We start from the raw sequence: 25,401 nt of genomic DNA on the forward strand, positions 1-25,401 counted from the left end.
CTTTTGGATTTCTAATTGTTGTTTTTGTATGATTTCTAGTTGTGAACTTATTTTAGCATTTTGTTCCTGTATTATTCTCTTGAATTCTTCCATTTTTTTGTCTGTATTTTCCGTGTATTTGTCTGCCTTTTCCATTAATTTGTCTATTTTTTCTCCATTTCTGTCTGCTTTTTGCTTCAACTCATGGATAATTCTGAATATTAGAGATTTGAATTCCCTATCATTTAGGTCTAGTGCCTTTTCTTCTACTGAAAAGTCATCTGGTGTTTTATTTTGGACACATACTGGAACCATCCTGTCCTGTGTTAGTAAATGTTTTGATATTGTCGGCTGTCTTTGGGGCATTCAGTGGTTATTTTGCTCGTTTATGGATTGTAGATTTGTTTGTTTCATCCTGCTTTTTTGTTTTATTTGGTTATGTCTGAGCAGGCGGGCTGTGTGTTCTTTGTTGTTTGCTCGTCTGTGGGCACGATACTTTTCACCTCCTTCTGCAATGGGCAGGGTCGGTCAGGTATGGTACAGCAGGGCAGGTCCAGCTGAAGGGGAGTTGCTGGGATGGGTTGTGTGTGGCATGTACCAGGGCTGACAGTGCAGACCGGGAATCAGGTTCCAGTAGGCTGTGCCTGTGCTGCTTGGGAGTGTGATGTTCAGTGCACAGTGCAGGTAGGCAGGAAGGAGGGGGTAGATTGTGATGTGTGGAGCTAAGATGGGTATGGGAAGGATGAGAGAGAGGAGATAGGAACAGGAGCCAAAAACATACACACAAACAAAAAAGAGTGCTAAGAGAGCTTGCTATTGGAGTGGAGAGTTGAGAACTGAGAAATGGGGAAAAAGAAAAATGAAAAAAAATAAAATGGGTAAAAGAAAAAATGAATAAATTGAGAGACTGGAAATGAAGAAAGACAAAAAGGGAATAAGAGAGAGAAAACAAAGAAACAAACAAACAAAAAAAAAAAACAAGAAAAAAGAAATGCCCTCAGGGGTGTCCCTGCGCATCTCCTCAGAGTAAGGGAGTAGCTTCCAAACTGTGTGGTACCGCCCAGCTAGAAGGGGCTCCCAAGCCAAGAAAAGAAAAAGAAAACACAAACAAATCAGAACAGAACAAATCAGAGCGAACAAACAGGCAAAAAAAAAGCCCCAGGGGTCCCACCAGCGTGGTGACACGGGCCAGGAAGCAGTTTCACAGTAAAGAGGTGTTTCACAGTCTTTCAGGAAGAAGCAAAGATGGCGCACAGAGCCAGGTATTTGAGAGAAAGGAGGGGGAAGTGGTGAGAGGTAAGGAAGAAATCTAAAGAAGCAGAAAAAAGCAACACCAGCAGCCAACAAAAGGCACCCAGGGAGCCGGCTAGTGCGGGAGTGTGGGATCCAAGCAACACCAGGGTGAAGCTGGTGCTTCCCGGCCAAAAGACTGTGGCTGCAGGAAGCAGAGAAGGCTAAGTGGGGGTGAAGAAGGGTGGGGGGTGGCAAAGCCTATGTTGCTGGTTACCAGTTGTTCTGTCTCCTGCTGGAAGCTCCGTGAAGCTGCTTTCTTGTACCCCCTGTTCGCTGATCTCTGATAGGAGTCCAAGATGGCAGATGCGTGCTGCGGTAGCTGATAGGGGACCTCTGCATATATCTCCTTGCTGTCTATTTTCAGTCAGTTTCTTATTCCATTTGGTGTGTGGCTGAGTTCTTTATCTCTTCATTTAATGCTTAGGGTTTCAGGACTGATGTGTAACTCTGTTTGATTTAGTTTTTCTGATCTTTGCTGCAGAGGAACAGCATGGTGCTTCTGACTATAGCACCGTGTTGCCCAGAAGTCCCTGAGATGTAACTCTTAAAAGAGTTTAAACATTTTTATTTTGAAAAATATCACACATTTGTATAAGCTTAGAAAAATATCCAGAAAGATATGCACAAAAATATTAACTCAGACGAGTGGGAATTTAAGGTACGGAGCTCTGATTTTCTACTTCATTCTCTTCGTTATTGCTTTTTTTTTTTTTATAACCACAAGAGTCTTTTTTACCCCAAGAATTTATTATACAATGTACAGGACTAAATAAAAATAGCAACAAATTATTTTTCTGGAGCTAGCTAAGTTTATCTGAAAGTTCTTACGGAAAAACAAACAAGAAAACCCTAAAAGAGAAGCTCAATGAGGAGGGCTGGCATTAACAGATACACAAATACATTATAAATCATCAATACTACAAAATGATGGGGGATTAGCACAAGAACTGACAGACCAATGTAACTGTGTCTGTTATTAATTTGTTGTCTTTGTTTGGAATGTGCCCTTAAATATATGTTCTACAATAAACAAAGGAATGTCTTTAATATATCTCCTTTAAAGTGAGAACAATGTTAAGCTTTCTCAGTAGAAGGCACCGGAGGGACATAGCAGAAGAAAGAGGCTTCCTATAATTTCTAGCAAGGGCCAGGGGTTGGCACTGTGAGTGTGAAAACATTCAGTGGAGCCTGCCCCAGGCATCCGTCCAGAACACGACCTTTCTGTGACCTTATAGCCTTGGCTGAGCGATAACCTTTATGCAGTCACCTGTCTGTACTGTGGCCTGAAGTCACCTGCAGTCCTGTCGCAAGCCCCTTCACTCTGCGTGACCAGCATACTCTGAAGGCCTCCTACCCCGACAGCACCTGGACTCTCACTCCATACCTATGACACCAGTTGCTGATCGCCTGCTCCCCCTGCCTGCACTCCAGAGAGCTGCTTACTGTTCACCCAGCAACTCCAGATTAGCTCATGCCTGGATAAACCATTAAACATCTCTGCTAGCAGGCGGCCCAACCCAACCCTCTTTAAAGTGATCTGAACCCCTTCCAAATTCATCCTTCCTTGGATACTCTCCTTCAGCCCTAGGGTATCATATGTTGTTGTTGCTGTTGTTAGCAGCCATCAAGTTAGCTCTGACTCATGGTGACTCCATGTACAACAGAACTAAACACTGCCTGGTCCTGTGCCATCCTCACAATTGCTGGTATGCTTGAGTCCACTGTTGCTTTCCAACCTAGGGGGCTCATCTTCTAGCACTGTATTAGACACTATTCTGTTGTGATCCATAGGGTTTTCATTGGCTAATTTTTGGAAGTAGATCACCAGGTTTTTCCTCCTAGTCTGTCTTGGTCTTAAAGCTCCATTGAAACTGTCCATCATGTCCCTGCTGGTATGTGAAATACTGGTGGCATAGCTTCCAGCATCACAGCAACACGCAAGCCACCACAAACTGACAAAGAGGTGGTGAATTTCCTTATACCCTATGGTTACTCTTCTATCATAATTAATCATTCTTTATAGTAAGCGCCCCTGTTTAGTTTACTGTATAGTTTTTTATGTCCTGATTGAACATCAGAATGGAACTGACACAGTAACAGAATAGAAAATCCAAAAATAGATCCAAAGTTTCTGGAAATTTGGTATATGATATAAGATGGAATCTCAAATCACTGGGAAAACATTGGACAACAGGATAGCTATTGGAAAAAGAAACTTGGATCCATACTTCATACCATATGCCAGAATAAACTCCAAATGGTTCAGCGATCCAAATGTTAAAACAGAGATGGGTAGACAGGGGGAGAGGAGAAAGATGAGAACGGAAGAGAGGATACGGGTGGGAGACTGCATGAGTACTAGAAGCAAACAGATTAATTCCTTTATAACATAACCTAGGTGTGGGGAAATCTTTCTTAACTATGGCTCAAAATCTAGGAGTAATAATAATAATTAAAAAAAGACCAATAAATTCAGCACCTAAATGTAAATCTCTGCATATCGGTACATAAATGTTTACCTTTGCATATTATAAAAACACTGTAAGCAAAGTCAAAAGACTAATGACAAAGTGGGAAAAAATATTCTCAATTTATATTAGAAACAAGGGGCTAATCTTCCTAATATGGAAAGAGAGCTCTTAAGATGAAAAAGACCAAAAATCCATTAGAAAAATAGGCAAAAGACATGAACAGACAGAATACAGAAAAATAAAAACAAATAGCTCTTAAACCATAAAAAGATGCTCAACCTGACCCACAAGAGTGATGCAAATTAATACTACACGGAGATACTATTTCTCACCTATCTATCATGTTTGGCAAAAAGTCAATAGTTTGACAATACACTTTCTGGTGAAGCTGTGTAGAAACAGGGATTCTCCTCCACTGTTGGTGGGAGTGCAAAACAGTACAACCTCCTTGGGTATTTGGCAATATATAGAAAAACTGCATATGTTTTTACCCTTTAGACTATGAGTCCATAGTGATACTCAAGAAAAAAAAATAATAATTTGCTTGCACTACACATGATTACTACATCAGTTCTTCACTCTGAAAATTTGTAATTAAGGGGAAAGAATTAAGCCTGTACCCTGCCTTTTTAAGAGGAATTGTAGTTTATCCCAAGATGGGGGAGAAACTCCTCTTTCCAAAGAATACCACCTGATAAATGGTTCATAAAAAAAATATATATACATACATATAAAAATAAAGCATTTAAGTCAAAATGTTAATTACTGAATCTAGATGGTGGGTATATGGACACTCATTACACTAGTCTTTCAACTTTTCTGTAAGTTTGAAATTTTTCATAATAAGAAGCTTTGAAGAAAAAATACAAAATAATACAACCGATTAAAAATGGAAATCTTAAAACAGGTTAGAATAACTGGAATAATATAATCTGGAGAAGGGAATAATAACCATAAATAATGAAGCTGGTTGAGAAAGACCATTAAAGAAACCTGACTTGAGAAGTACTCCATCTTCGATATTTTCAGCTTTAGCAATCACCTACTTCCATTTGTAGGTGGCTCTCTAGAGCTCCCGATTCCTCGCTCCTAACATTTTCATTTGAATGCTCACTCCATTTGTCCTATTTGTTGTTAGGAACTGTTGTTGGTTTCACTCTTAATGACCCTATGTACAACAGAAATAAACACTGCCCAGTACTGCGCCATCCTCACAATCATTGCTATGTTTGAGCCCATTGTTGCATCTACTGTGTCAATCCATCTCTATAAGGGTCTTCCTCTTTTTCACTGACCCTCTACTTTACTAAGCATGATGTCCTTCTCCAGAGACTGGTCCCTCCTAATAACACGTCTAAAGTATGTAAGACGAAGTTGCCATCCTGTCTTCTAAGGAGCATTCTGGCTGTACGTCTTCCAAGACAGATTTATTCATTCTTCAGGCAGTCCATGGTATATTTAATATTCTCCACCAACACCATAATTCAAATACATCAATTCTTCTTCAGTCTTCCTTATTCATTATCCATTTGTCCTTAAAACACAATATATCTATGGCAGTTTTAAAGTATGTCCACGAACTCTTCAGCTCTCTTCCCTAATTTCCTCCCTCCTCCTTGAGGCGGAACTTAGTGGCTCACTTCTATTGAATAGATAATGGCAGAAGTGAAGTTGTGTGGCTTCCAAGACAAAGTCATAAAAATCATTGCAGCCTCCTCCTTGCTCATGCTCTCTCTCTCTTGCTCTAGGGGAAGCTAGCTGCCATGTTGTAAGGATGCAGAAGCAGCTCTATGGAGAGGTACCCATGGTGAAGAACAGAAGCCTCCTGCCAATGGCCAGCAAGGAACTTAGGCCTCCAGATAACAGTTATGTGAGTACAAAAATTTGGAAGCAGATCCTCCAGCCTCAGTCAAGCCTTCAGATGACTATAGCCCTGGCCAACATCTAGACTGCAACCTCATGAGAGAAGCTAAGCAAGAATCATCCAGTTAAGCTGCTCCTGGATTCATTACCCTCAGACAATGTGTGAGATAATAAACGTCTGTTGTTTTGAGTTGTACAATTTGGAGGTAATTTGTTACACAGTAATAGATATAATACAATATCCAAGGTGTAATTCATCATTTTCCTCCCCAAAAACCACTCCTTAGTTTCCTATTTGTGTTAATAGCAAAGCTCCATTACAGTTATCTTTGACTTTGTCCCTTTACCCAGTTACCTTTAGTCACCAAAGTACACAGGTTCCTTTCTCCACAGCGCCTTTTCCCATGTTCTGTCTTTTGCCTCCATCGGCAGTAAGCTCTTATTACTTCTTATCTGTGCATCTGTAGCAGGCTCCTTATTGCTCCTCGTCTCCAGTTAGCTCCTTCTCCAGTTCCATACAGCTGCCAGGTTAACATTCTTAAATTCCAGTTCTGGTCAGCCCTCTGCTTCTGGTCAACCTCTGCAATAACTCTCCTAGCATTCAAGGCAATTCCATTACATTGCCCCAACCAACCATTCCACTCTAATCTCCTGCTATTTTCCTGCAGATAATCTTCCATGTCCATAAGAAGTATAAAACATGTAATGAGCAGTGGTTGGCATTTTATGCTCCAGTACTTTATTCACTCATGTTGTTGTTGTGTACCATCGAGTTGATTCCAGCTCATAGCGACCATATAGGACAGAGTAGAACTGCCCCATAGGGTTTCCAAGGCTGTAATCTTTACAGAAGCAGACTGCCGCATCTTTCTCCCAAGGAGTGGCTGGTGGGTTCAAATGGTCGACCTTTTGGTTAGCAGCCAATCACTTAACCACTGTGCCACCAGGGCACCTTATTCACACATCCAAAAACCCAAAACCAAATCTGTTGCCATCAAGTCAATTCCAAATCATAGAGACGCTACAGAGGCAGTGTAGAACTGCCCCATAGGGTTTCCAAGAAGTGGCTGTTGGATTCAAACTGCTGACCTTTTGGTTAGAGGCTGAGCTCTTAACCACTGCACCACCAGGGCTCCTAGTCACTCATAACCCTCCTATGATCACTTATATACAAATCTAATCCTGCATTTTAGATTTTAATTATATTGAATCTTGGAATGGTAGAGATGGAGTGGGAGAGCAAGAAGAAAGTAAAATTATGTTTTAAGCTCTTTGAAAGCACAAACTATTTCTTACTCACCTTCTACTACTACTCAATAAATACTTGTTACGATGAAAACGTATGAGAAAATGTGCTTAAAATATAAGATTTCACTAAGCCAAGCACACTAATCCATCAGTAGGCATGGCACTGTGCTGAAGAAAGGAGATCTAAAGGAGTCCCAAAACACACACCCTGCCTTTACGGAGCTAATGTGCCAGGTGAAGGAGGTAGGATAGACTGGGTAAAATGATAAAGAACTAAAACAAAGGTGGTCCAACTTCTAATCAACTTGAGTTGATTAGAACTTTTTCAAAAAATTTGACTGGGAATGAAAAGAAAGAAGGTACCTGGAAAAGAATATAGGATCAAGGAAGGTGTTTAAAAAGAGAAGCTTACAGACATTTAAATATCTACGGAAATGATCTAGGCATGGTTGAGTAGAGAGCACAGGAGTTAACAGTTAGGTCATTGGTAACCTTTAGGCTCAGTATTGGTAGGAGGCATTTATATCTTAATTTGCCCTAAAAGCACCTCTCCTATTTCAATCCACCTACACATACACCTGCTCACTGCGCTTATGTTTTGAATATTATACCTTGGTAATCGTATTTTAGTGTATTGTTTTTGCTACATGATCTGAGCATATCTTAAGGTAGCCAAATATTTTATCAAAAGATATTTAAAGTACTTTAACAACATAATTTAAACAGTATCTTAGTTATCTAGTGCTGCTATAACAGAAATACCACATTGGATGGCTTTAACACACAGAAATTTACTCTCTCACAGTTTAGGAGGCTACAAGTCTGAATTCAGGGCACCAGCTCTAGGGGAAGGCTTTCTCCCTCTGTTGGCTCTGGGAGAAGGTCCTTGTTTCCTTTCAACATCTGTGGGCCCAGTGTTACTTGGAGATCTCCATGTGTCTTGGCATCAATCTGCCTCTGGGTCTAGGAGGTTCTCAGCACAGGGACCCTGGGTCCAAAGGACACACTCCACTCCCAGCTCTTCTTTCTTGGTGGTAGTGAGTTCCCCTCTTTCTGCTCGCTTCTCTCTCCTTTTACCTCTTGTAAGATAAAAGGTGATGCAGGCCACACCCTCAGGGAACTACCCTTACCTCAGATCAGGGCTGTGACCTGAGTAAGGGTGTTGCATCCCACCCTAATCTTTATTAACATGACCTAATCCTGCCTCATTAACATAACAGACAGCTCACTCCCAAATAGGACCATAACTACAGGCACAGAGGCTAAGATTTACAACACATCACAAAATGGACGACAACCACATAATACTGGGAATCATGGCCTAGTCAAGTTGACACATATTTTTGGAGAATATAATTCAATCCATGACAAATGGTATACATTATAACAATTGAGAACAAAATACTTAATATGCATAACAAATTAGATTTATGCATAATAAAATAATATCTGGAGGCAATAATTAAGTTTTATATTTCTTCAACTTGTTAAAAAAAAAAGGTAAAAAAAAAAACAAGATGGCCTACCAAATTAAATAAACAAAAAGCATGTCCAAATGTCAGTATGCATTTATACTAAGTTTCTTACACAGAGTATTGCTCAATGTAAACATATTGAAAAAAGGAAAAATTCAACACTTTCCATCAAGTGAAGATTAAATTATGTTTAGGAAATTATGAGGCAGGAAAGCAATGAATTTTAGAATAAAAATTTAGACTGGAGACTTCAAGTTAATTCTTAGTTAATAAAAAAAAAATCAATTAAATGGTTTAAACAATGAAATATTCTCTGAACACATTGGTTAATCAAGGTTTTACTGAATTTCATGTTTATATTGTCCAAAAGAAATGTATTTTGGCATAAGTAGTTGGGCAAAGCTAACACAACAAGCAGAAAACCACTGTTATTTCTTTTCCTTTCACTAGGGCTCTTAAAAACATAAACATCTATTGATACAAAGTGATAGTCAGCTGGAAATTCATGATTTTGAAATAATACTTCCCACGTCACAAAATTTTAAATGATTATGACATCTTTCTTAGGGGCAGACAATCAATCCAATCACTCATTTTCACCTGCAAATGAAATGTTCATTCTCAGCCCAGCAATGCTGAAATGACCTGCCAGCCACACACCACCAAATGGCAAATGCCAGGATTCATCCCAGCAACAAATCAAGTGCCACGGTGACTTTGCTTAGAAAATACAGAGTCCATACTCATACACCAATTAACTTCTCTAGAACATCTTTCCACACAACCCCTGTACAATGATTAATGTTAGAAAACTGATCATTGGACAATGATTAAAAGGCTATTGTTATGGACTGAATTGTGTCCCTCCAAAATATGCGTTAGAATTCTTATCCCTATACCTGTGGATATAATCCTGTTTGGAAATAGGGTCTCCTGTGTTACACTGGGGCCCCGGTTGTGCAGTGGCTAAGAGCTCAGCTGCTAACCGAAAGGTCAGCAGTTCGAATCCACCAGCCACTCCTTGGAAAGCCCATGATAGGGCAGTTCTACTCTGTCCTACAGGGTTACTATGAGTCGGAATTGACTAGACAGCAAAGGGTTATGTTATGTTAATTGGATTATACTCTGTAGGACAGAGTAGAACCGCCCCAGAGAGCTTCCCAAGAGTGGCTGGTGGATTTGAACTGCTGACATTTTGGTTAGCAGCTGACCTCTTAACCACTCTAAATCTAATTATTTCTGAGTTATAAAAAGAGCAGATTAGATACAAAGATATGCATACACAGGGGAAGACAGGTTCCATGTAAGGATAGCAAGGAACCAAGGAAAGGCCAGGGCTACCAATGAAGAGGGAATTAACATGGCTGGGACACCGATTTGGACTTTAGCCTACTGAATCGTGAGAAAATAAGTTTCTGCTCTTTAAAGCCACCCATCTGTGGTATTTCTGTTACAGCAGCACTAGGAAAGCTGCTTTTTGGTTGGATCTTTTAGGTATTTCCAGATTCCTGGGACAACTATTTGCCCGTGATTATCTTGAATAATTGGTAACTTGGTGGCCAATGCAAATGGTGTTTTATGCTTATGCAAAGTCTTAAGGGGTGATGAAAATCACAATCCTGGGAGACAGGCAAACAGGTAGCAAAAGGGGGGTCTTTTCTACTGGAGGCCTATAAAAGCAAATAAACAAACCTGTTCTGGCTATTTGAGTAGTCCTACTTACTAAGTGTCTTAGTCATCTACAGCTGCTCTAACAGAAATACCACAAGTGGATGGATTTAGCAAAGAGAAGTTTATTCTCTCACTGTCCAATAGGCTACAAGTCCAAATTCAGGGCATCAGCTCCGGGGAAACACTTTCTCTGTAGGCTCTGGAGGAAGGTCCTTTGGTCTGGGAGCTTCTCAGCCCAGGACCCTCAGGTCCAAAGGATGCACTCTGCTCCCAGCACTGCTTTCTTGGTGGTATGAGGTTCTCATGTGTCTCTGCTCGCTTCTCTCTTTTATATCTCAAAAGAGATTGCATTAAGACACTATCTAATCTTGTAAACCTCATCAGTATAACCTCATCACAGTGATAGAATTTACAACTCATAAGGAGATCACATATAACCTCATCACAGTGATAGAGTTTACAACACATAAGGAAATCACATCAGATAACACAATCATACAATACTGGGAATCATGACCTAGCCAAGTTGCTACACACATTTTTTGGGCGACACAATTTAATCCATGATATTCCACCCTTTGGTCCCCAAAAAATCACATCCTTGGAACATGCAAAATATATCCATTTCATCATATCACAGCAAAAGTCTTAACTCTTAGTCCCAAATCCAAAAATTCCTCTTCATCTGTGAAATCTAGAATACAAGTTATCTGCTTCCAAAGGTACAATGGTGGAACAGGCACAAGCTAGACATTTCCACTACAAATGGGAGAAATTGCAGGGAAAGAAGGAATAACAGGCACCAAGCAAGTTAGCAGAACACATTACATTAACCCTCAAGGCTTGAAAATAATCCTCTCTTTTCTAAGACCATTTACACAATAGCCCTGCTCTCCAGACTCTGGGTATTGGCCACAGTCTCCAGATTCTGAGTGGAGACCCCTCGGCCCTGGGCTTTAGCTCCGTCTTCCACACCCACTGGGATGGCAACCCTGCTCCCTCGGCTTTTGGCGCACCATTCTCCTAGTCCATCGGACTGACAACTCCACCCTTAGAAACACCAGGGGCCATGGCTCCACCCTTTGAAATCCCAGAGGTCTCGGCCATACCTTTTGAGACTGAGGCAGCTCGGAATCTTGTGTTCCTTGTCTCTTCAGTTTCTGCTTCCTGTGGCCTCTCGGCCCTTGGGCCTCAAGCCCGCATCTGCCCTGCTGGGGCAAGTGTTCCAAAGCTCTGTACCCCCACCGATTAAGTGCCTGGAGGACCCAACTCGGCCAGGAAGCCTCCTTCGCGCAGGCACTCAGCTCTCTTGCTCCGTGGGTCGGCTCCAGCACCATCTCACACTGGTCTCCTCGTTCTGTTGCTGTTGGTTCTCTGCTGCTGCTGCTTCTCTGCCACTGCAAGTTCTCTGCTGTTGCTGGTCCTCTGCCACTGCTGCACCTCTATCCATTCAGAGTTTCAAAACCACTTCCACATTTTAGGTATCTGTTAGAGCAGCACCCCACTCCCGGTACCAAATTCTGTCTTAGTCATCCAGTGCCACTCCAACAGAAATACCGCAAGTGGATGGCCTTTAACAAGAGAAATCCATTCTCCCACAGTCCAGCAGGCCACAAGTCCAAATTCAGGGCATCAGCTCCAGGAGAAGGCCTTCTCTCTCTGTCGGCTCTGGAGGAATGTCCCCATGATGCACCAGTCTTCCCCCGGTCTGGGAGCATCCCAGCACAGGAACCTAACGCCACCTGGAGGGCAGTGCCGGGAACAGAGAGCGTCCTTTGGACCTGAGGTTCCTGTGCTGGGACGCTGCCAGACAGGGGGAAGACTGGTGCATCAGGGGGACTTTCCTCCAGAGCCGATGGAGAGAGAGGGCCTTCTCCTGGAACTGATGCCCTGAATTTGGACTTGTGGCCTGCTGGACTGTGGGAGAATGGATTTCTCTTGTTAAAGGCCATCCACTTGTGGTGTTTCTGTTGGAGCGGCACCAGATGACTAAGACACTAAGATATAAACCAATTGAAAAAATAAACCCCAAAAGATCACATTTCCTCAACATTATAAGGCAGAATTTTCCGAGAACATTGGTTTTGGTGCCCAAGCATTGCCTTAGGGATGGCAATATCTGGTACAACAGGGAAAAACAATCTCTAAAGAGTTTAATTGTTGGGCCTGGCAGGCATGGTATTTCACAAAAGAACATGTACCCTGGCCAACAAAAGGACATGTACCCGGACATCCTGATTCTAAGAATTAATCATTTCCTTGCATGTCAATTTTCTTTAATTAGTCACCATAGCCTAAAATAGTTGGTGAATATCCTTCATGGCTAACAGCCCTTGTCTTCTGCTGGAAGACTTGGCTCTCCCACTCCCCCAGCATACACACCTGTGTTTGGCCCTTTTGGGTCACGTCTGTGCATGCAGAGGGAAAGCTTTTTATACACGTGGGATTATACATGGTGTTCTGTACTGGCTGGGGAACACATTATAACTTTAAACAGAAAAAAAAAAAAGTTATTTAAAAATCCAAATATTGACAGTGATTCTGTGGAGAAGTAAAAGGCTGGTACTAGAAACGGCAGAAAGACATCCCAGAAAGAATAGGCTGATTTTATCAAAGTACCTATCAAATCCAGTTAAAGAATAAGAAGGCAGTTACCACCAAGTCTATTTTTATGTATATTCTGGCCCAGTGGACACAGCAGAACACCAGGTCCTTGTCCCAGCTCTGCCTGAAAGCCAGGTGATCCAGGACCAATCAAGAAAACTCCCAGGGCTTCCACATGTCCTTCAGTAAAAACAGGGCCCTAACAAGGGCTGCACCTTTCTCATAGTGTTTCAAGGATCAAATGAAAAGACGCTTGTGAAAGGAGGTATTATCACATATCCAAGGGGACGAAGGCAGTCTGCTGGCATGCCACTGGATAAGCACTGAATGAGTGTTGAACAAAATTTTCAGACAATTTAAGTTGAAACACCTGCATGGCTACCTTGAAAAATTTGCCTTTTAGTTTTACTTTCTTAACTTCTGTTCGATAATATAACACCACTGCTCCAAATAGATGGCCAGAAATCTTAGCTGGGCTGCCTACAGCCTGACAGCCACTGTGTGGAGCACAAGATGCCAAATCCTCCCGACACTGTATCCTCAAGCCTGCAGACTTGGAGGACCTCAACACCTCATCCCCATTCTTCTTCCACCTGTCTGTCACACGTCCCCAAGTATTCAGTTCAAACACTGTGATTTGTGTGTCCCACTGTAAGAAAGTCTGTCATAAGTTCACTTATATGAACTGGAAAGAAACTAGAAAGTATTTCATGGAAAAGTCTTACGCATCACGTATTCCTGATGTGTGTAAGTGCCTGTTTGGCAAGCATTATTTTTTAACGTAGCTTTTGCAAAGCAAAATGTTAAGGCCCTCAGTCAATTTGATATTAATTAGGAATAAAGAAGAAAAAAACACTCCAGAATCACCATTTTACATGCAACTTTTAAGAAGATATACACGTATCTTCCAAAATGTGAAAAACCTATATTCTAGCTTGTTCCTTCCCCTACTAGCCTGCTGGATAGGAAATAGAATTTTGAGGGCTGGAATAGGGTTAAGTGGACAAAGTCTCAGCTCTAGGGTTATCATACCCTAAGGCAGGGGTATGGAGAGGGAATCCATAGATCTTCTTACGTGTCTTTTCTCTCATCATCCAGTCTCTGCTCCTTCAAGATACCAACAACAGTCAGAGGTGATGTTCTACACCTAGGAAACAGGACCCTATCCAAACATTCATTTGGTGCATGGAGAGGAGAGTTCTGGGTAAAGAGAGTCAAAGGATATGACCAATCCAGAAACATTCAGACTTCTTCCAGTCCTGGGTTTGACAAAAAACAAAACATTTTCCAACAACTGCTGTAGTCGTTCTTCGAGGAAATATGTACAGGTCCAGTAATCTGTCTTTCCAAGTGACTCTCACTCTCCTTCAAGAGCTGTAACAGTTTGAGCTAGGAATGCCAACTATCCAGCTTGCTGGCACCTCATAAACTTGCCACTGCATATCCTAGTTACTGTCACAGCTGTTCTCTAAAGAAAAGTTGCCGATTTAAAAAACTGGCTCTTGATTTTCTTAGCACAAAGGAAAAAGACATCAGTCTGACATATCTTTATTAGCAGTATCTAGCAATAATAATAATAATAATAATAAAAACCCATGCCATTGAGTCAACTCATAGTGACCCTACAGGACAGAGTAGAACTGCCCCACAGAGTTTCCAAGGAGCACCTGGTGGATTCGAACTGCCAACCTGTTGGTTAGCAGCCGCAGCACTAGCAATAATAGGCTTCTAATTAAGTGTTTGCTGGATTGAATAATGTATTAAACAGTATAGAATATTAGTTTACAAAAGATTTTGTATCTATGCCCTGCAGTAAAATCTAGATTTCAAAGCATGAGCACAGAAATGAAAAAGCCCTGATATCTGCAAATAAATAGAGCACAGTCCTTAGGACCTGTTAAAGTGAGTGTTTTAACTTCAGTAGTTACACTCACTTTATATTTTAAATGTCTCCAAGTTGTCATTTTCAATCCCACTTTTGCTCCTCACTATTTGACTTGTAATTTCAGGTAGCTTTCTTAATCCCAAATATAATAAAAGTACATTTTAAATGCCAAGATTATAAAGAAATAACACATTCTATTAATACTATGTAAATAGATGTTGTGTTTTTAAATGGCCTTGCGTCTCAGTTTTGTATAACTGATGATGCACACCCTAACCAAAGGCTTAAACCACAATGCAATCCAAACTTGCTAAGAACGAAATCTATTCACCCAATATCGACTGAACACTTAATCCAAGTCTCTAATTTCCCATTTGCTAAATAGCTTTGTCTTTGCCTCAATTTATCCCAAAGTATCTAAGATTAAAACAAAACTACCACAACCCCAACTTCCCCATAAATAGGAGGGAGACTGAAGTTTTTCATTGGAAAAAAGAGAAGGAAGACAACTATTTCTAAGTAAAAATATGCTGTAGGACATAACCATGAAATCAGAGAACAGATCAGTCATTTCCAGGGGCTGATAAGAGGACTGAACCACAAAGGGGCACATGGGGACTTTGGGGTTGATGGAACTTCTCTGTGTCTTGATTGTGGCAGTGGTTATACAATTGTGTGCATTTGAGAGAATTCATAGAGTAGCTAAAAAAGCTGGATTTTACTGCATATAAACTCTACTACAATAAACCTGACTTTTTAAAAATACTATTATGTCAAAAACAATGTACTCGGCACTGAATTACGAAGTCCGACATTCAAGCATACAGTTCTCAAGGGTTCTAGCTGTAATTATCAAAAGCTTCCCAATAAATGATTCAAGTTCAGCCTTCAGTATTTTATATAATTATTTTATTTTATATATGTTTGTGTGTGTGTGTGTGTATATATATACATATATAGACTCAAAACATCAACTAAAATAATCACAACATATATTCCGATTCATTACCTGTAGGATACATATTTATGGAAAGTTGCAGTCTTATTCTTTGAAATAAACATATCAATACCTATTAAAAGCTAATTGTAATTTTTAAAGTGTTTAATTTACTATTAAACTTTACCTTTTCAATATTATAAATTTTAATAAACGTAAAAGGTGATTAAACTCATTCCAGTCCTTCAGAACCACTATGAAATGTGTGCTAAATGTGTTATTCACTGATTTCAGAAACCAATACGTCTTGAGCAAGACTTAAGTGCTAACAGGAAATTGGTTGCTTCTGAAATAAGGCTGATTCAGTAATTCAATTGAAAAACAAAAAATAGTTGACAGTAAAATGAAATCCTGAGGTGTGCATTTTAACACCCATTGATGAATAAGTTCTTACATTTTCCTTCTTCTAGAATGTATGCAGAAACAGAGATTTTCTTCAAAAAAAAAGTAGTCAAGGAATAAGTGTGTCATGTTCTTTTCACAGTACAGTATTTACTTTTTACAATACAAACCTTTTCTTTCATATATTCATTCTTTCTCCCATACACATAGTAAAATAGCCACTATTAGTTTAAAAACTTGCAACCAAAGTAAAAATTCAAATGTCATTCCCATCTAAATACCAGAACTATAAAGAAAAAAAGTAGAAATCTTTCCTCCGAAATGTTGTGCGCCATGCCACAACACAAAGCTACTTTAAAAAATATCTACAAATAGTAAGTACTAAGCTAGGAAAATTGAGTCAACCTTACTTCCCTAAACAGAAATCCACTCAAATTCACTTAAAAAAAAAAATTCACCTGACTTAATTAATACTTCCAGTGTGAACTATGCACCAAGGGTAACACAAGGGGAAAACAGAGCAGCAGTTGGGTTCCTTGTTACCAACTAAAACAGACCAGATCTTAATCTTGCCCAGTCCACCCAGGAAAGATGCAAATCTATTTTCCAGTATGACTAAGGAATGCCAGTTAACACATTTTAAAACACTGGTCATCCGCGTAATATGTGGTACATCTCCCCATGCCCACAAAACTCAAGCAGGAAGCGCTGTGTTCAACTTCCCACTGTCATTATTTCATCCATCCATCCATTCTGTTGGGAAACCCATAGAAAGAAAGTCCAAAGGAATTTTTTTTTTCTTTTTAAAAAGACATTTACGTTAGCACAATCAACCCGGAGCTTACAGGCACAAACTAATTAAATAAATTAACCTGCCAGAGTCTGGAATTCAAATATTCATTCAGAGCATGAACTTCCTGTTTTCAGTAGTTCTCAAAACGGTTGAATTTTTTTTTTTTTTTTTTTTTTTGCCTTTTATTGTTCTCAAAATGAAACCAAAAACTCAATTAAATTACACCTTGAGCAAAGGGGTACCCACCTTGCAGGCAAACACCGGCCTTCCGTTCCCTATAATGCTGACAACACGTGCTTTTCCCGGGTATCTCTGTTCCCCGCGCAGGGCTCGCGACCACCGACGGTGGAGAGTGACCAAACCTCGCGCAGCCCACGATGGTGCCTCTCCGGCCCCGCTGTCGCCACCTCCTCTTCCCAGTGCAAGTTGCAAGAAGCAGTTCTCGCCACCTCCGTGCTTCGCAGCGACTCTGCCGCTGGAGCGGAGAGGCGAGGGTGGGGGTGTCAAAAGGGCCAGTTGCCGAAGAGACTGCAAAGACCACAAATGACTTAACGATGCGCCTTTTCTTTCTTTTAAAGACGAGGGGAAGCAGTGTGTGTCTGGGGGTGGGGGGGTGGGGACATGCTCAGGAGCCCACGTGACCACAGAGCCTGGAGCCCGGTGATTTCAGGGGGACCCCACCTCCTTGCCTGTCGATCCATATTCACCCCGGAGAAGGAGGAAGACCCAGGGAGGGGACTGTCACCCTAGAGCTGCCTCTCGGTCACCCGCAGGGTTAGAACGGCGCCCAGGGTGCGGCCCCGCCCCCAGAGTCTCGGACTTGGGAGGTCGGGGTGGGCCCGCGACTGTGCATTTCTAACCAGGTCCCGGATGATTCAGAAGCTGACGCTGCCGGTCTGAGGACCACACTGGGAGGGTCACGGCTCTAGGACCCTAACTCACATGAGCCTGAGGAGCTGGATACTTCGGTGTCATTAAATATAGATGTCTGACTTTTTAAGAATCTAGTGGTGAAACTACGGGGCTTTGGATTTGGCAACCCTGTGTTCCTGGGGAGGCAAAGCCACGCGACCGTGTATGGGAGGTGGAGAGAGTGGGCTCTCAGCTCTCAGGGACTGTCTGATAGGGTCTTTTGCATTAGATCAAAGATGAGGAAAAGTATCCTAAAACTCACCCACTGGAAGGTACCAGAGGGTGTGGGAGGAGGTCTGTGCCCCGGATGCCGCTGCCCCTCTTCGCCCGCGGTGCCGCTGTCAAGCTCGCTCCGTAGATGAGTGTCCACCGCGCCCCCTGGTGGTAGCTCCAATTCCCCCTGCTCTACAGGATCCTCTCTTCTCAGCTGGCCTGGGCAAGTAGGCCCACAATTTGAAGATTGGGACCACTCGACAGTCATTAAGAAACAACTGACTTTGAGGTAGCCATTGACGGCAAAAAGCAACAGGAAAGCCGCAGATGTCCGACAGGCCATTGTGAGACCCCAGTGTCACAGCTGTGCCTAATGAGTCATCAAACCATCCATACATAAGGGACGGGGTTCTTGCTCTGGTTGTGTCCCCAGGTCTCTGGTAGAGGAAGACCAAGGGGTCATCTGGAGGAACCTTTTACAGTGCCAGCCTCAAGTGTGTGAGGTTCAGCCAAGAGTAGCCTAGAGGGACTGCAGTGTGCTCTGGTTTATAAGCGTGAGGTCCACAAGTGGTGGAGACAGATTCCAAACATGGAGGACTACCTACTTTATAAACTGTAAACAGTGGTTATCAAAAATCTCTACAGGCTCCTCCAGTCCAATTTTCATTATAGCCCAGACTCCTGGTTTCTCTTAAATTCTAAGGTATAGTTTCCTGATCCTTGAGGCAGAGAAATTAGTTTGGACAGAAGATTGCGTAGCTGGTGATGTCCAACCCATGGAGAACTGTACAGGACAAGATGTTTATCGTTGCTGATCCCAGCTTCCCTGTTACCTCTCTCCCCAAGGCATCTCTCTCAGGTCCCCAGGACCCATATCCTTTTTTTCAATTTATGCAGAAATTTTTAACTAATAGTTGAAAAAGCAGTTCCATTTGGTAGTAGTTGCTTGCTAACAAAATATATCTAGAACAGAAACTATAATGAAGTCACTTCAGTCACAAGTCACAGGAAAATTAGTACTTATCAAGTAGATACATCTTGCCAGGTAGTATGCTGGAGAAGGACATCATGCTTGGTGAAGTAGAGGGTCAGCAAAAAAGAGGAAGACCCTCTACCAGATGGACTGACACAGTGGGGGCAACAATGGGCTCAAGCATAACAACAATTGCGAGGATGGCGCAGGACCAGGCAGTAAGGTGTCACCTGGGAAAGCAAAGGAAGTGGGCCTAGGACAGGAAGGTTTTGCTGTAGGAGGAAGGAAAGCCTCTCCATCAAAGTGTACCTTCTTCTTCTACTCACTCCTCTGTCTAGTGAAATCTTACCCACTCCGGATCCTGAATAAAGTGAAGACTGTGTTAGCCCAGCTAATGTGCACACTGCCTCCCCCAGAGCACTCATCTCATCCGTCAACCCTGCTCTATACTGTGATCAGACTGTGCTTGTCTTGTATCTCTAGCATCCCCCACAGTCTGTAGCAAGTATCCACAGTACCCACGTAGTACAATCCAGGCATTCAACAAATACTTGCTGAAGTGTCAACCTGGTAAGTACAGAGGGCAAGAGGGAAAAAAGAATTTTCTGTAAGAAAGAAACTACCAAAAGGCAAAACAAACAAAATCTTGTCAAAGGCAAGAAAAGCAATAGCGGATGTGGAAATGTAGAGGGGCAGGAGGAATCCTACAAATGACTAGAAGAATGTCATGCTGAAGAATGCCTTTGGATTGCAGCTTTCTCTGCTGAGCCTAAAGCCAAGTAGAAGGATTTAGATCTTGGGATGCTGTCACCTGCCCCAGAGTATAACAGGAATAGGCTCGTTCCTCATGTTATGCGAGTGTAAAGTGGCCTGTTTTAAGAGGGTCTGAGAGATGACACCCTATATTTATGAAATTAATAAAAGAGAAGGAAGGGGAAGACTCACTGCACACAAACTATAACCTTTCTTTGGTGACAGGAACGGGAGAAGTGGGATTACTAATGCAGTACGTCAGAGGTTATCTCTAACTGCTCATAAATCAGGGCTCATAAAATAGGCTTTGATATTTTAAAGTTAAATTTGGGTTGAGCTCTTCAGGATCATGTTTTTTGTGGATATGAAAAATGAATCTTATATTTATGGAGCATCTTTCCAGCCCAGGCACCACAACTCATAAATTTTCTGTGACAGATAGTACTGTCTCTGTTTTACAGATGGGGAAACTGAGGCTCAGAGTATGTTATTTCTTTTGTAAGGTCACCCAAGTGCATGTGGCAGAGTAAACGTTCCAACCCAAGTTGTCTACCTACCTGTTAATTACATGCTTTCTCTGCTGTCACCCTGTGATGCTTTTCTTTCTCGTTGTGTAAACTGAGGCATGTCTGTCCTGTAGAGCCTGGATATTGCTGAATGAAATTTTGCCAAGTTCTTCTCCAGGCAAGATGACCTTTGAACATATTTATGTAACCTTAGTACATACTGACATGTATCTGACTCAAGCCCCCTGAAAGGTGACTAAGGACATAAGCAGCAAGGTGGACCTAACCTGACACCTGGGTGCCCAGACCACAAGACAAGGTTACTCTGACCTGCAGGTTAAAAGAACCACCTGGGCAACCGGCATCTGCAGCCAACTCCCTATAGGTCACCTTTAGTCTTGGTCTTTGACATTGGCACACATGCAGCTAAAATAGCTTTTTGTCTTGTCTACTGCTCCTTGAAGTGACTTACATTTAACACAAATCTTTTCCATGTCTTGTGTTTCTAATTTTCGATCTACTTGAAACCAAACAACATGAAGAATGTATGTTCTTCTCCTCACCCCCCAACTCTGATTGAAGCAATTCGCTCAAGCTAGAAAAGAAACTAGCCCTTGGAGGTCACTGGCATGAATGTGAACACCCAGATGAGAAAGAAAATAACTTCACAATTGCTTAAGAACTGGCAGATTGTAATATGCAATTTCACAAATGACTCAAATGCAATTCTGGAAATGCAGCTTCCTTACCTCTGCTGGCACAGAATAAGATAATATTAATAACAGGTCAGACAGTGTAATATCCCCAGAAATGAGGTCAAAAAGGAGATGGGGTATAGGCAGACAGGGCTTAAGAGATTCTAATAAGATTGTCTGGTTCCAATATAGTTTAGTATTTAAGAAAATTGACTAACGTTGTTTTTACTTCTTTTTGTAAATGTATTTGACATTTCGAGTTTTCCAGTTCTTAGTTCATATAATGGAAAGTTACTAAAAATGTCTCCTACTGTCATTAGACTCTCATCATCTAAATCTCCAGTGACACATATTGCATAAATAGCATTTATTAAAAATATAGGTTCAGTCTTTTGTGCACAGTGAGAAGGTGCTTCTTTCACGTATGTTATTGCTTGATCTGATGAGTCCAACCAGAGAAAGGAATTGTTCTCACTATTCAATCCCCTCCTTTTCTGGGAGTTACAGCCAGAAAAGGAACTTCTCCAAATAATTCATAAAGCTTTTCAGGAATCACCAGTGTTGTCCAATGTACCAGAATCCCTGTATTCTTCCTTCACACTTTTATGTCTTCTTTTTACATCTCTACATATATCTGTCCAGGAAGTTTTGTTAACTAACCTCTCCTCAATGGTTCTGCCCAAGTTCATAACATATGTGCTTCTTCAACCCGCTCCCATGTATTATACCATCCACCACCCGCAACTTACTAAGAGAACTGCCACCTTATGAAGACATTGGCTTTTACAGTTAACAAAGTCCTTACACAGCCATGTCATGCTTCATTTTCACACCAGCTGTGAGGTTGGTGTTATCCCATTTTGCAGATGATGAAACTGCAACATGTTTTCTAGATTCGTACTTACAGGAACCCCGGTTGTCGGACTATGTACATCTATACTTGCATTTCTACCATTGGGATCTCTGAATGTCCACCATACTTTCACTGCTAGTATCTCATAAACGTATATCAGCCTGACCCACTTCTTCCTTCCCAGTCTACCTCTGCCCTCCTCACCCCATCTCAGAATAAAATCATGTTCGAGGGAGAAAATTCTTGACAGGCTTCTTACCTTCTTTAGTTATTTTCACCTTAAAAATTTTCTGACACTAGACATTATATTTGTTCTTTTAGAAAACATTTGCCTATGAGAATGCTTCTTGCCTCATGTATTTATCTCTTTGTGAGAATGCCCCCTTAATGCTGAAAAACAGTAACGCTTTATGGGCCTACCTGCGACAAAAGGAAATATGAGAATGTTCGCTCTCGGATGATGATGACCAGGCTGGGGATGATGATGATGGTAATAAGGATGAAGATGATGCAACTACCATTTATTCAGCAGTCACTTGTAAAGCCTTCACCTGCACTATCTCGTTTAATCCTCAAAACCGTCTCACAAGGTAGGTGCTATTCATATTCCCATTTCACAAATGAAAAGACTGAGAATAAGATAGTTAGTGATGTGCCCAACATCACACAGCTAGTAAACAGCAGAGGGTTCAAACCAGGTTTGTTTCACTCCAAAGCCCATTCTCTGAACTTGGGTCTCCCAAGGCTTTAGATCTAGTTGAAAAGACAAATGCATAAGAAATGACCTACAGGAAAGCAAGTGACAAATGAATAGTGAGAAATGAATGGTGGAGATCGGGAGTTTTTTGGACATTAAGAGGATGAGAAGTTGCTTCCCTGAGTGTTCAGGATCCTCTCAGAAAGACTGACAGTAACTCCCAGCCCTCCTTATCTGGGCTGACTGAATTTCAGACATGAAGGGCAATGATCTCCCCTGGGATCTCTTGTGAATTCTACAGGTCTACACACTCAGCCTTGCATCTCTTCCTCAGAACCCCTCATTCTTCCACTCCAGCCCTCTGAGAGCTATATTCCAGGCACTGTAGACCAGAAACTAAGGCTTCATTTGTTCTGCCTTTCAATCTTCTGACCTCGTGGTTGGGAGGAGAGAGCATAGGAAATAAGAGTAGAACACAAGTGCGCCAGCCCAGGCAGGTCAGAAGAGCCTACACTGAGGATGCAGCCGAGGCTTGGAGTCAGCTGGGTCCAGGCTGGATTTTCAGCCCAACCATTTACCAGCTGTGTATCCTTGAACTCTTTCCTAACCTCTTTGATCTTCCTTTGTAAAATGGGAACAACCCAAGAATCTACTTCATAAAATTGTTGTGAGGATTAAAATATAAAATGTATGTTATACCTTATAAATTCTGAATAAATGGTACCTTTAAAACAACCCAGGATTCCTTGTAACAAACTGATTCGCGGATGTAAGGAAGACATGGCCTAGGAGAGGGCAAGGAGCAGGTTTCCTGGTAAGGGAGGCTTAGCTCTGAGGGTGGAGGAGGTAGTAGCGGAATCAAATGCCCTGCCAGGAATCAGTCCGAGAACTCTGCATACCTTTCAGGCCGGCTCAGTTGTGAAGTGAGTCAGAGAAAGACCCTCTGACATGGGGCCCAATTTTAAGAGTAATTTAGAGCAGTGTTTCCTTACATTCCTGGATGAGAAGAGTTACCTGGGTTACTTGATTAAAATACAGATTCCTAGGACTCTCCTCCCCAGCAGGTTCTAAACCAGGAGTTCTAGGGCAGGTCCTGGAAATGTGTGTTTTCCACAAGGCTTAAGGAGGCTCGGTGGTGTGCTGGAACCCACCAACACTGGCTCAGCAGAGCAGATTGTTAATATTCAGGAAATGTGCAATTTAGCTGTTAAACCTATAGTAGCTTGAAATTAGTCGTGTGGGAGTATTTACACAACAAATTGCTCCTGGCCAGAGAGGAACTAGGGGTGCAGTGGTCTACTCCCTTTGGAACAACGTGGGGTATGGATTCAAGTAAACACTTCTCAACTATTCTCTAGTTTTTGGTACATGGCTCCTCTTGAATATTGTCTCTCCTTCCATAAACATTACAAATCAGAGCTATTTTGTTTGTTTCTGAGAGCTGGTTTACCAGCACACCACTGAGAAAGGGTAAGTAATTTGTCTTGCTGTTAATAACAGAGCTGGAGTTTACCTGTGTTCTCACTCCAAGTCCAGGTGCTTTCTCCTCCTGCATTTAACCCTGTTTATTTTCCCTGGAACCTCTAGACCTGGAGTCTGGAGAGATTTATTAAAGGCTCAAATTCTACAAAGGGTCACCTGCTAAAGAGTTGTTTCAGATTTTCTAGCGAATCTGTAAGTGTTCCCTTTATGTGACGTGTTCATGTCTCCCTCTAGTGGATGGAAAAGAGTAAGACAAGCCAGATTTCTATTTTTTAAATCAAAAGGCTTTGTATGATTTATCTGTATTATCTGTGATATATGTAACATGTGTATACACACACGTATATATATACACATATGTATCCAAAACCAGATGCTGACAAGTCGATTCCTCAGCCCCAGGTGTTGCAGAATAGAACTGTGCTCCATACGGTTTTCTTGGCTGCGATCCCTTGGAAGCAGACCTCCAGGCCTTTCTTCTGAGGCACTTCTGGGTTGGCTCAAACTGCCAGCCTATCGATTAGTAGCTGAATACTTAATTGTTTGCGCTACCCAGGGACCTATTAAACCCATTATACATACACACATACATATATATTTACATGCACATACATATATACATACCATCAGTTCTTGAACAAATGCTACCTCCTGAAATGGTTGAACATCGAACAGTTCTTTTTGGTACAGTGACTCTATATTTCCTCCATCTCCTTTTGATGCTTCCTGCGTCATTCAATATTTTGCCTATAGAATCCTTCAATATTGCAACTTAAGGTTTGAATTTTTTCTTCAGCTCTTTCAGCTTGAGAAATGCTGAGCATGTTCTTCCCTTTTGGTCTGCTGACTCCAGGTCTTTGCCTTTTGAAATCTTCTGTTCAGCTCTTTGACACAATCATTTATTCCTTTTGCTCTAGCTACTTAAGTTCAAGAGCAAGTTTAAGAGTCTCTTCTGATGTCCATTTTGATCTTTTCTTTCTTTCCTATCTTTTTAACGATCTTTTGCTTTCTTCACGTATGATGTCCTTCCACAACCCATCTGGTCTTCGGTCATTAATGTTCAGTGTGTCAAATCTATTCTTGAAATGGTCTCTAAATTCAGGTGGGATATACTCAAGGTTGTACCTTGGCTCTCGTGAACTTGTTTTAAGTTTCTTCAGCTTCTAGAAATAGAAATACCATAGGATCCAGCAGTCCCACTCCTAGGAATATATCCTAGAGAAATAAGAGCTGTCACACGAATAGACATATGCACACCCATGTTCATGGCAGCATTGTTCACAACAACAAAAAGGTGGAAACAACCTAGATGCCCATCAACAGATGAATGGATAAGCAAACTATGGTACATACACACAATGGAGTACTATGCAACGATAAAGAACAATGATGAATCCGTGAAGCATCTCATAACATGGATGACACCGGAGGACATTATGCTGAGTGAAATAAGTCAATCACAAAAGGACAAATATTATATGAGACCGCTATTATAAAAACTCCTGAAAATGTTTACACACAGAAAGTAACAATCTTTGTTGGTTACGAGGGATGGGATGGGTGGGGGGGAATACTAAATAGGCAGTAGATAAGTGGTATCTTTGTTGAAGGGTGAGACAGTACACAATACTGGGGAAACCAGCACAACTTGTACAAGGAAAGGTCATGGAAACTCCATAGACACATCCAAACTCCC

The 25,401-nt window shown here is 41.6% G+C and overlaps 1 protein-coding gene across 1 annotated transcript in view; it reads right to left on the reverse strand.

Moving 5' to 3' along the window:
- The window catches only part of ESR2 (estrogen receptor 2), an 83,920-nt gene extending 66,916 nt beyond the window's left edge, over nt 1-17,004 (reverse strand). The window contains exon 1 of the mRNA XM_004370942.2: nt 16,868-17,004. The gene's annotated coding sequence lies outside the window, so the exon portion shown is untranslated. The remainder of the gene's footprint in view (nt 1-16,867) is intronic.
- Nucleotides 17,005-25,401: the final 8,397 nt, after the last annotated feature.

The sequence above is a fragment of the Trichechus manatus genome, unplaced genomic scaffold (assembly GCF_000243295.1).
Source record: "Trichechus manatus latirostris isolate Lorelei unplaced genomic scaffold, TriManLat1.0 scaffold00010, whole genome shotgun sequence".
Classification (NCBI taxonomy): domain Eukaryota; kingdom Metazoa; phylum Chordata; class Mammalia; order Sirenia; family Trichechidae; genus Trichechus; species Trichechus manatus.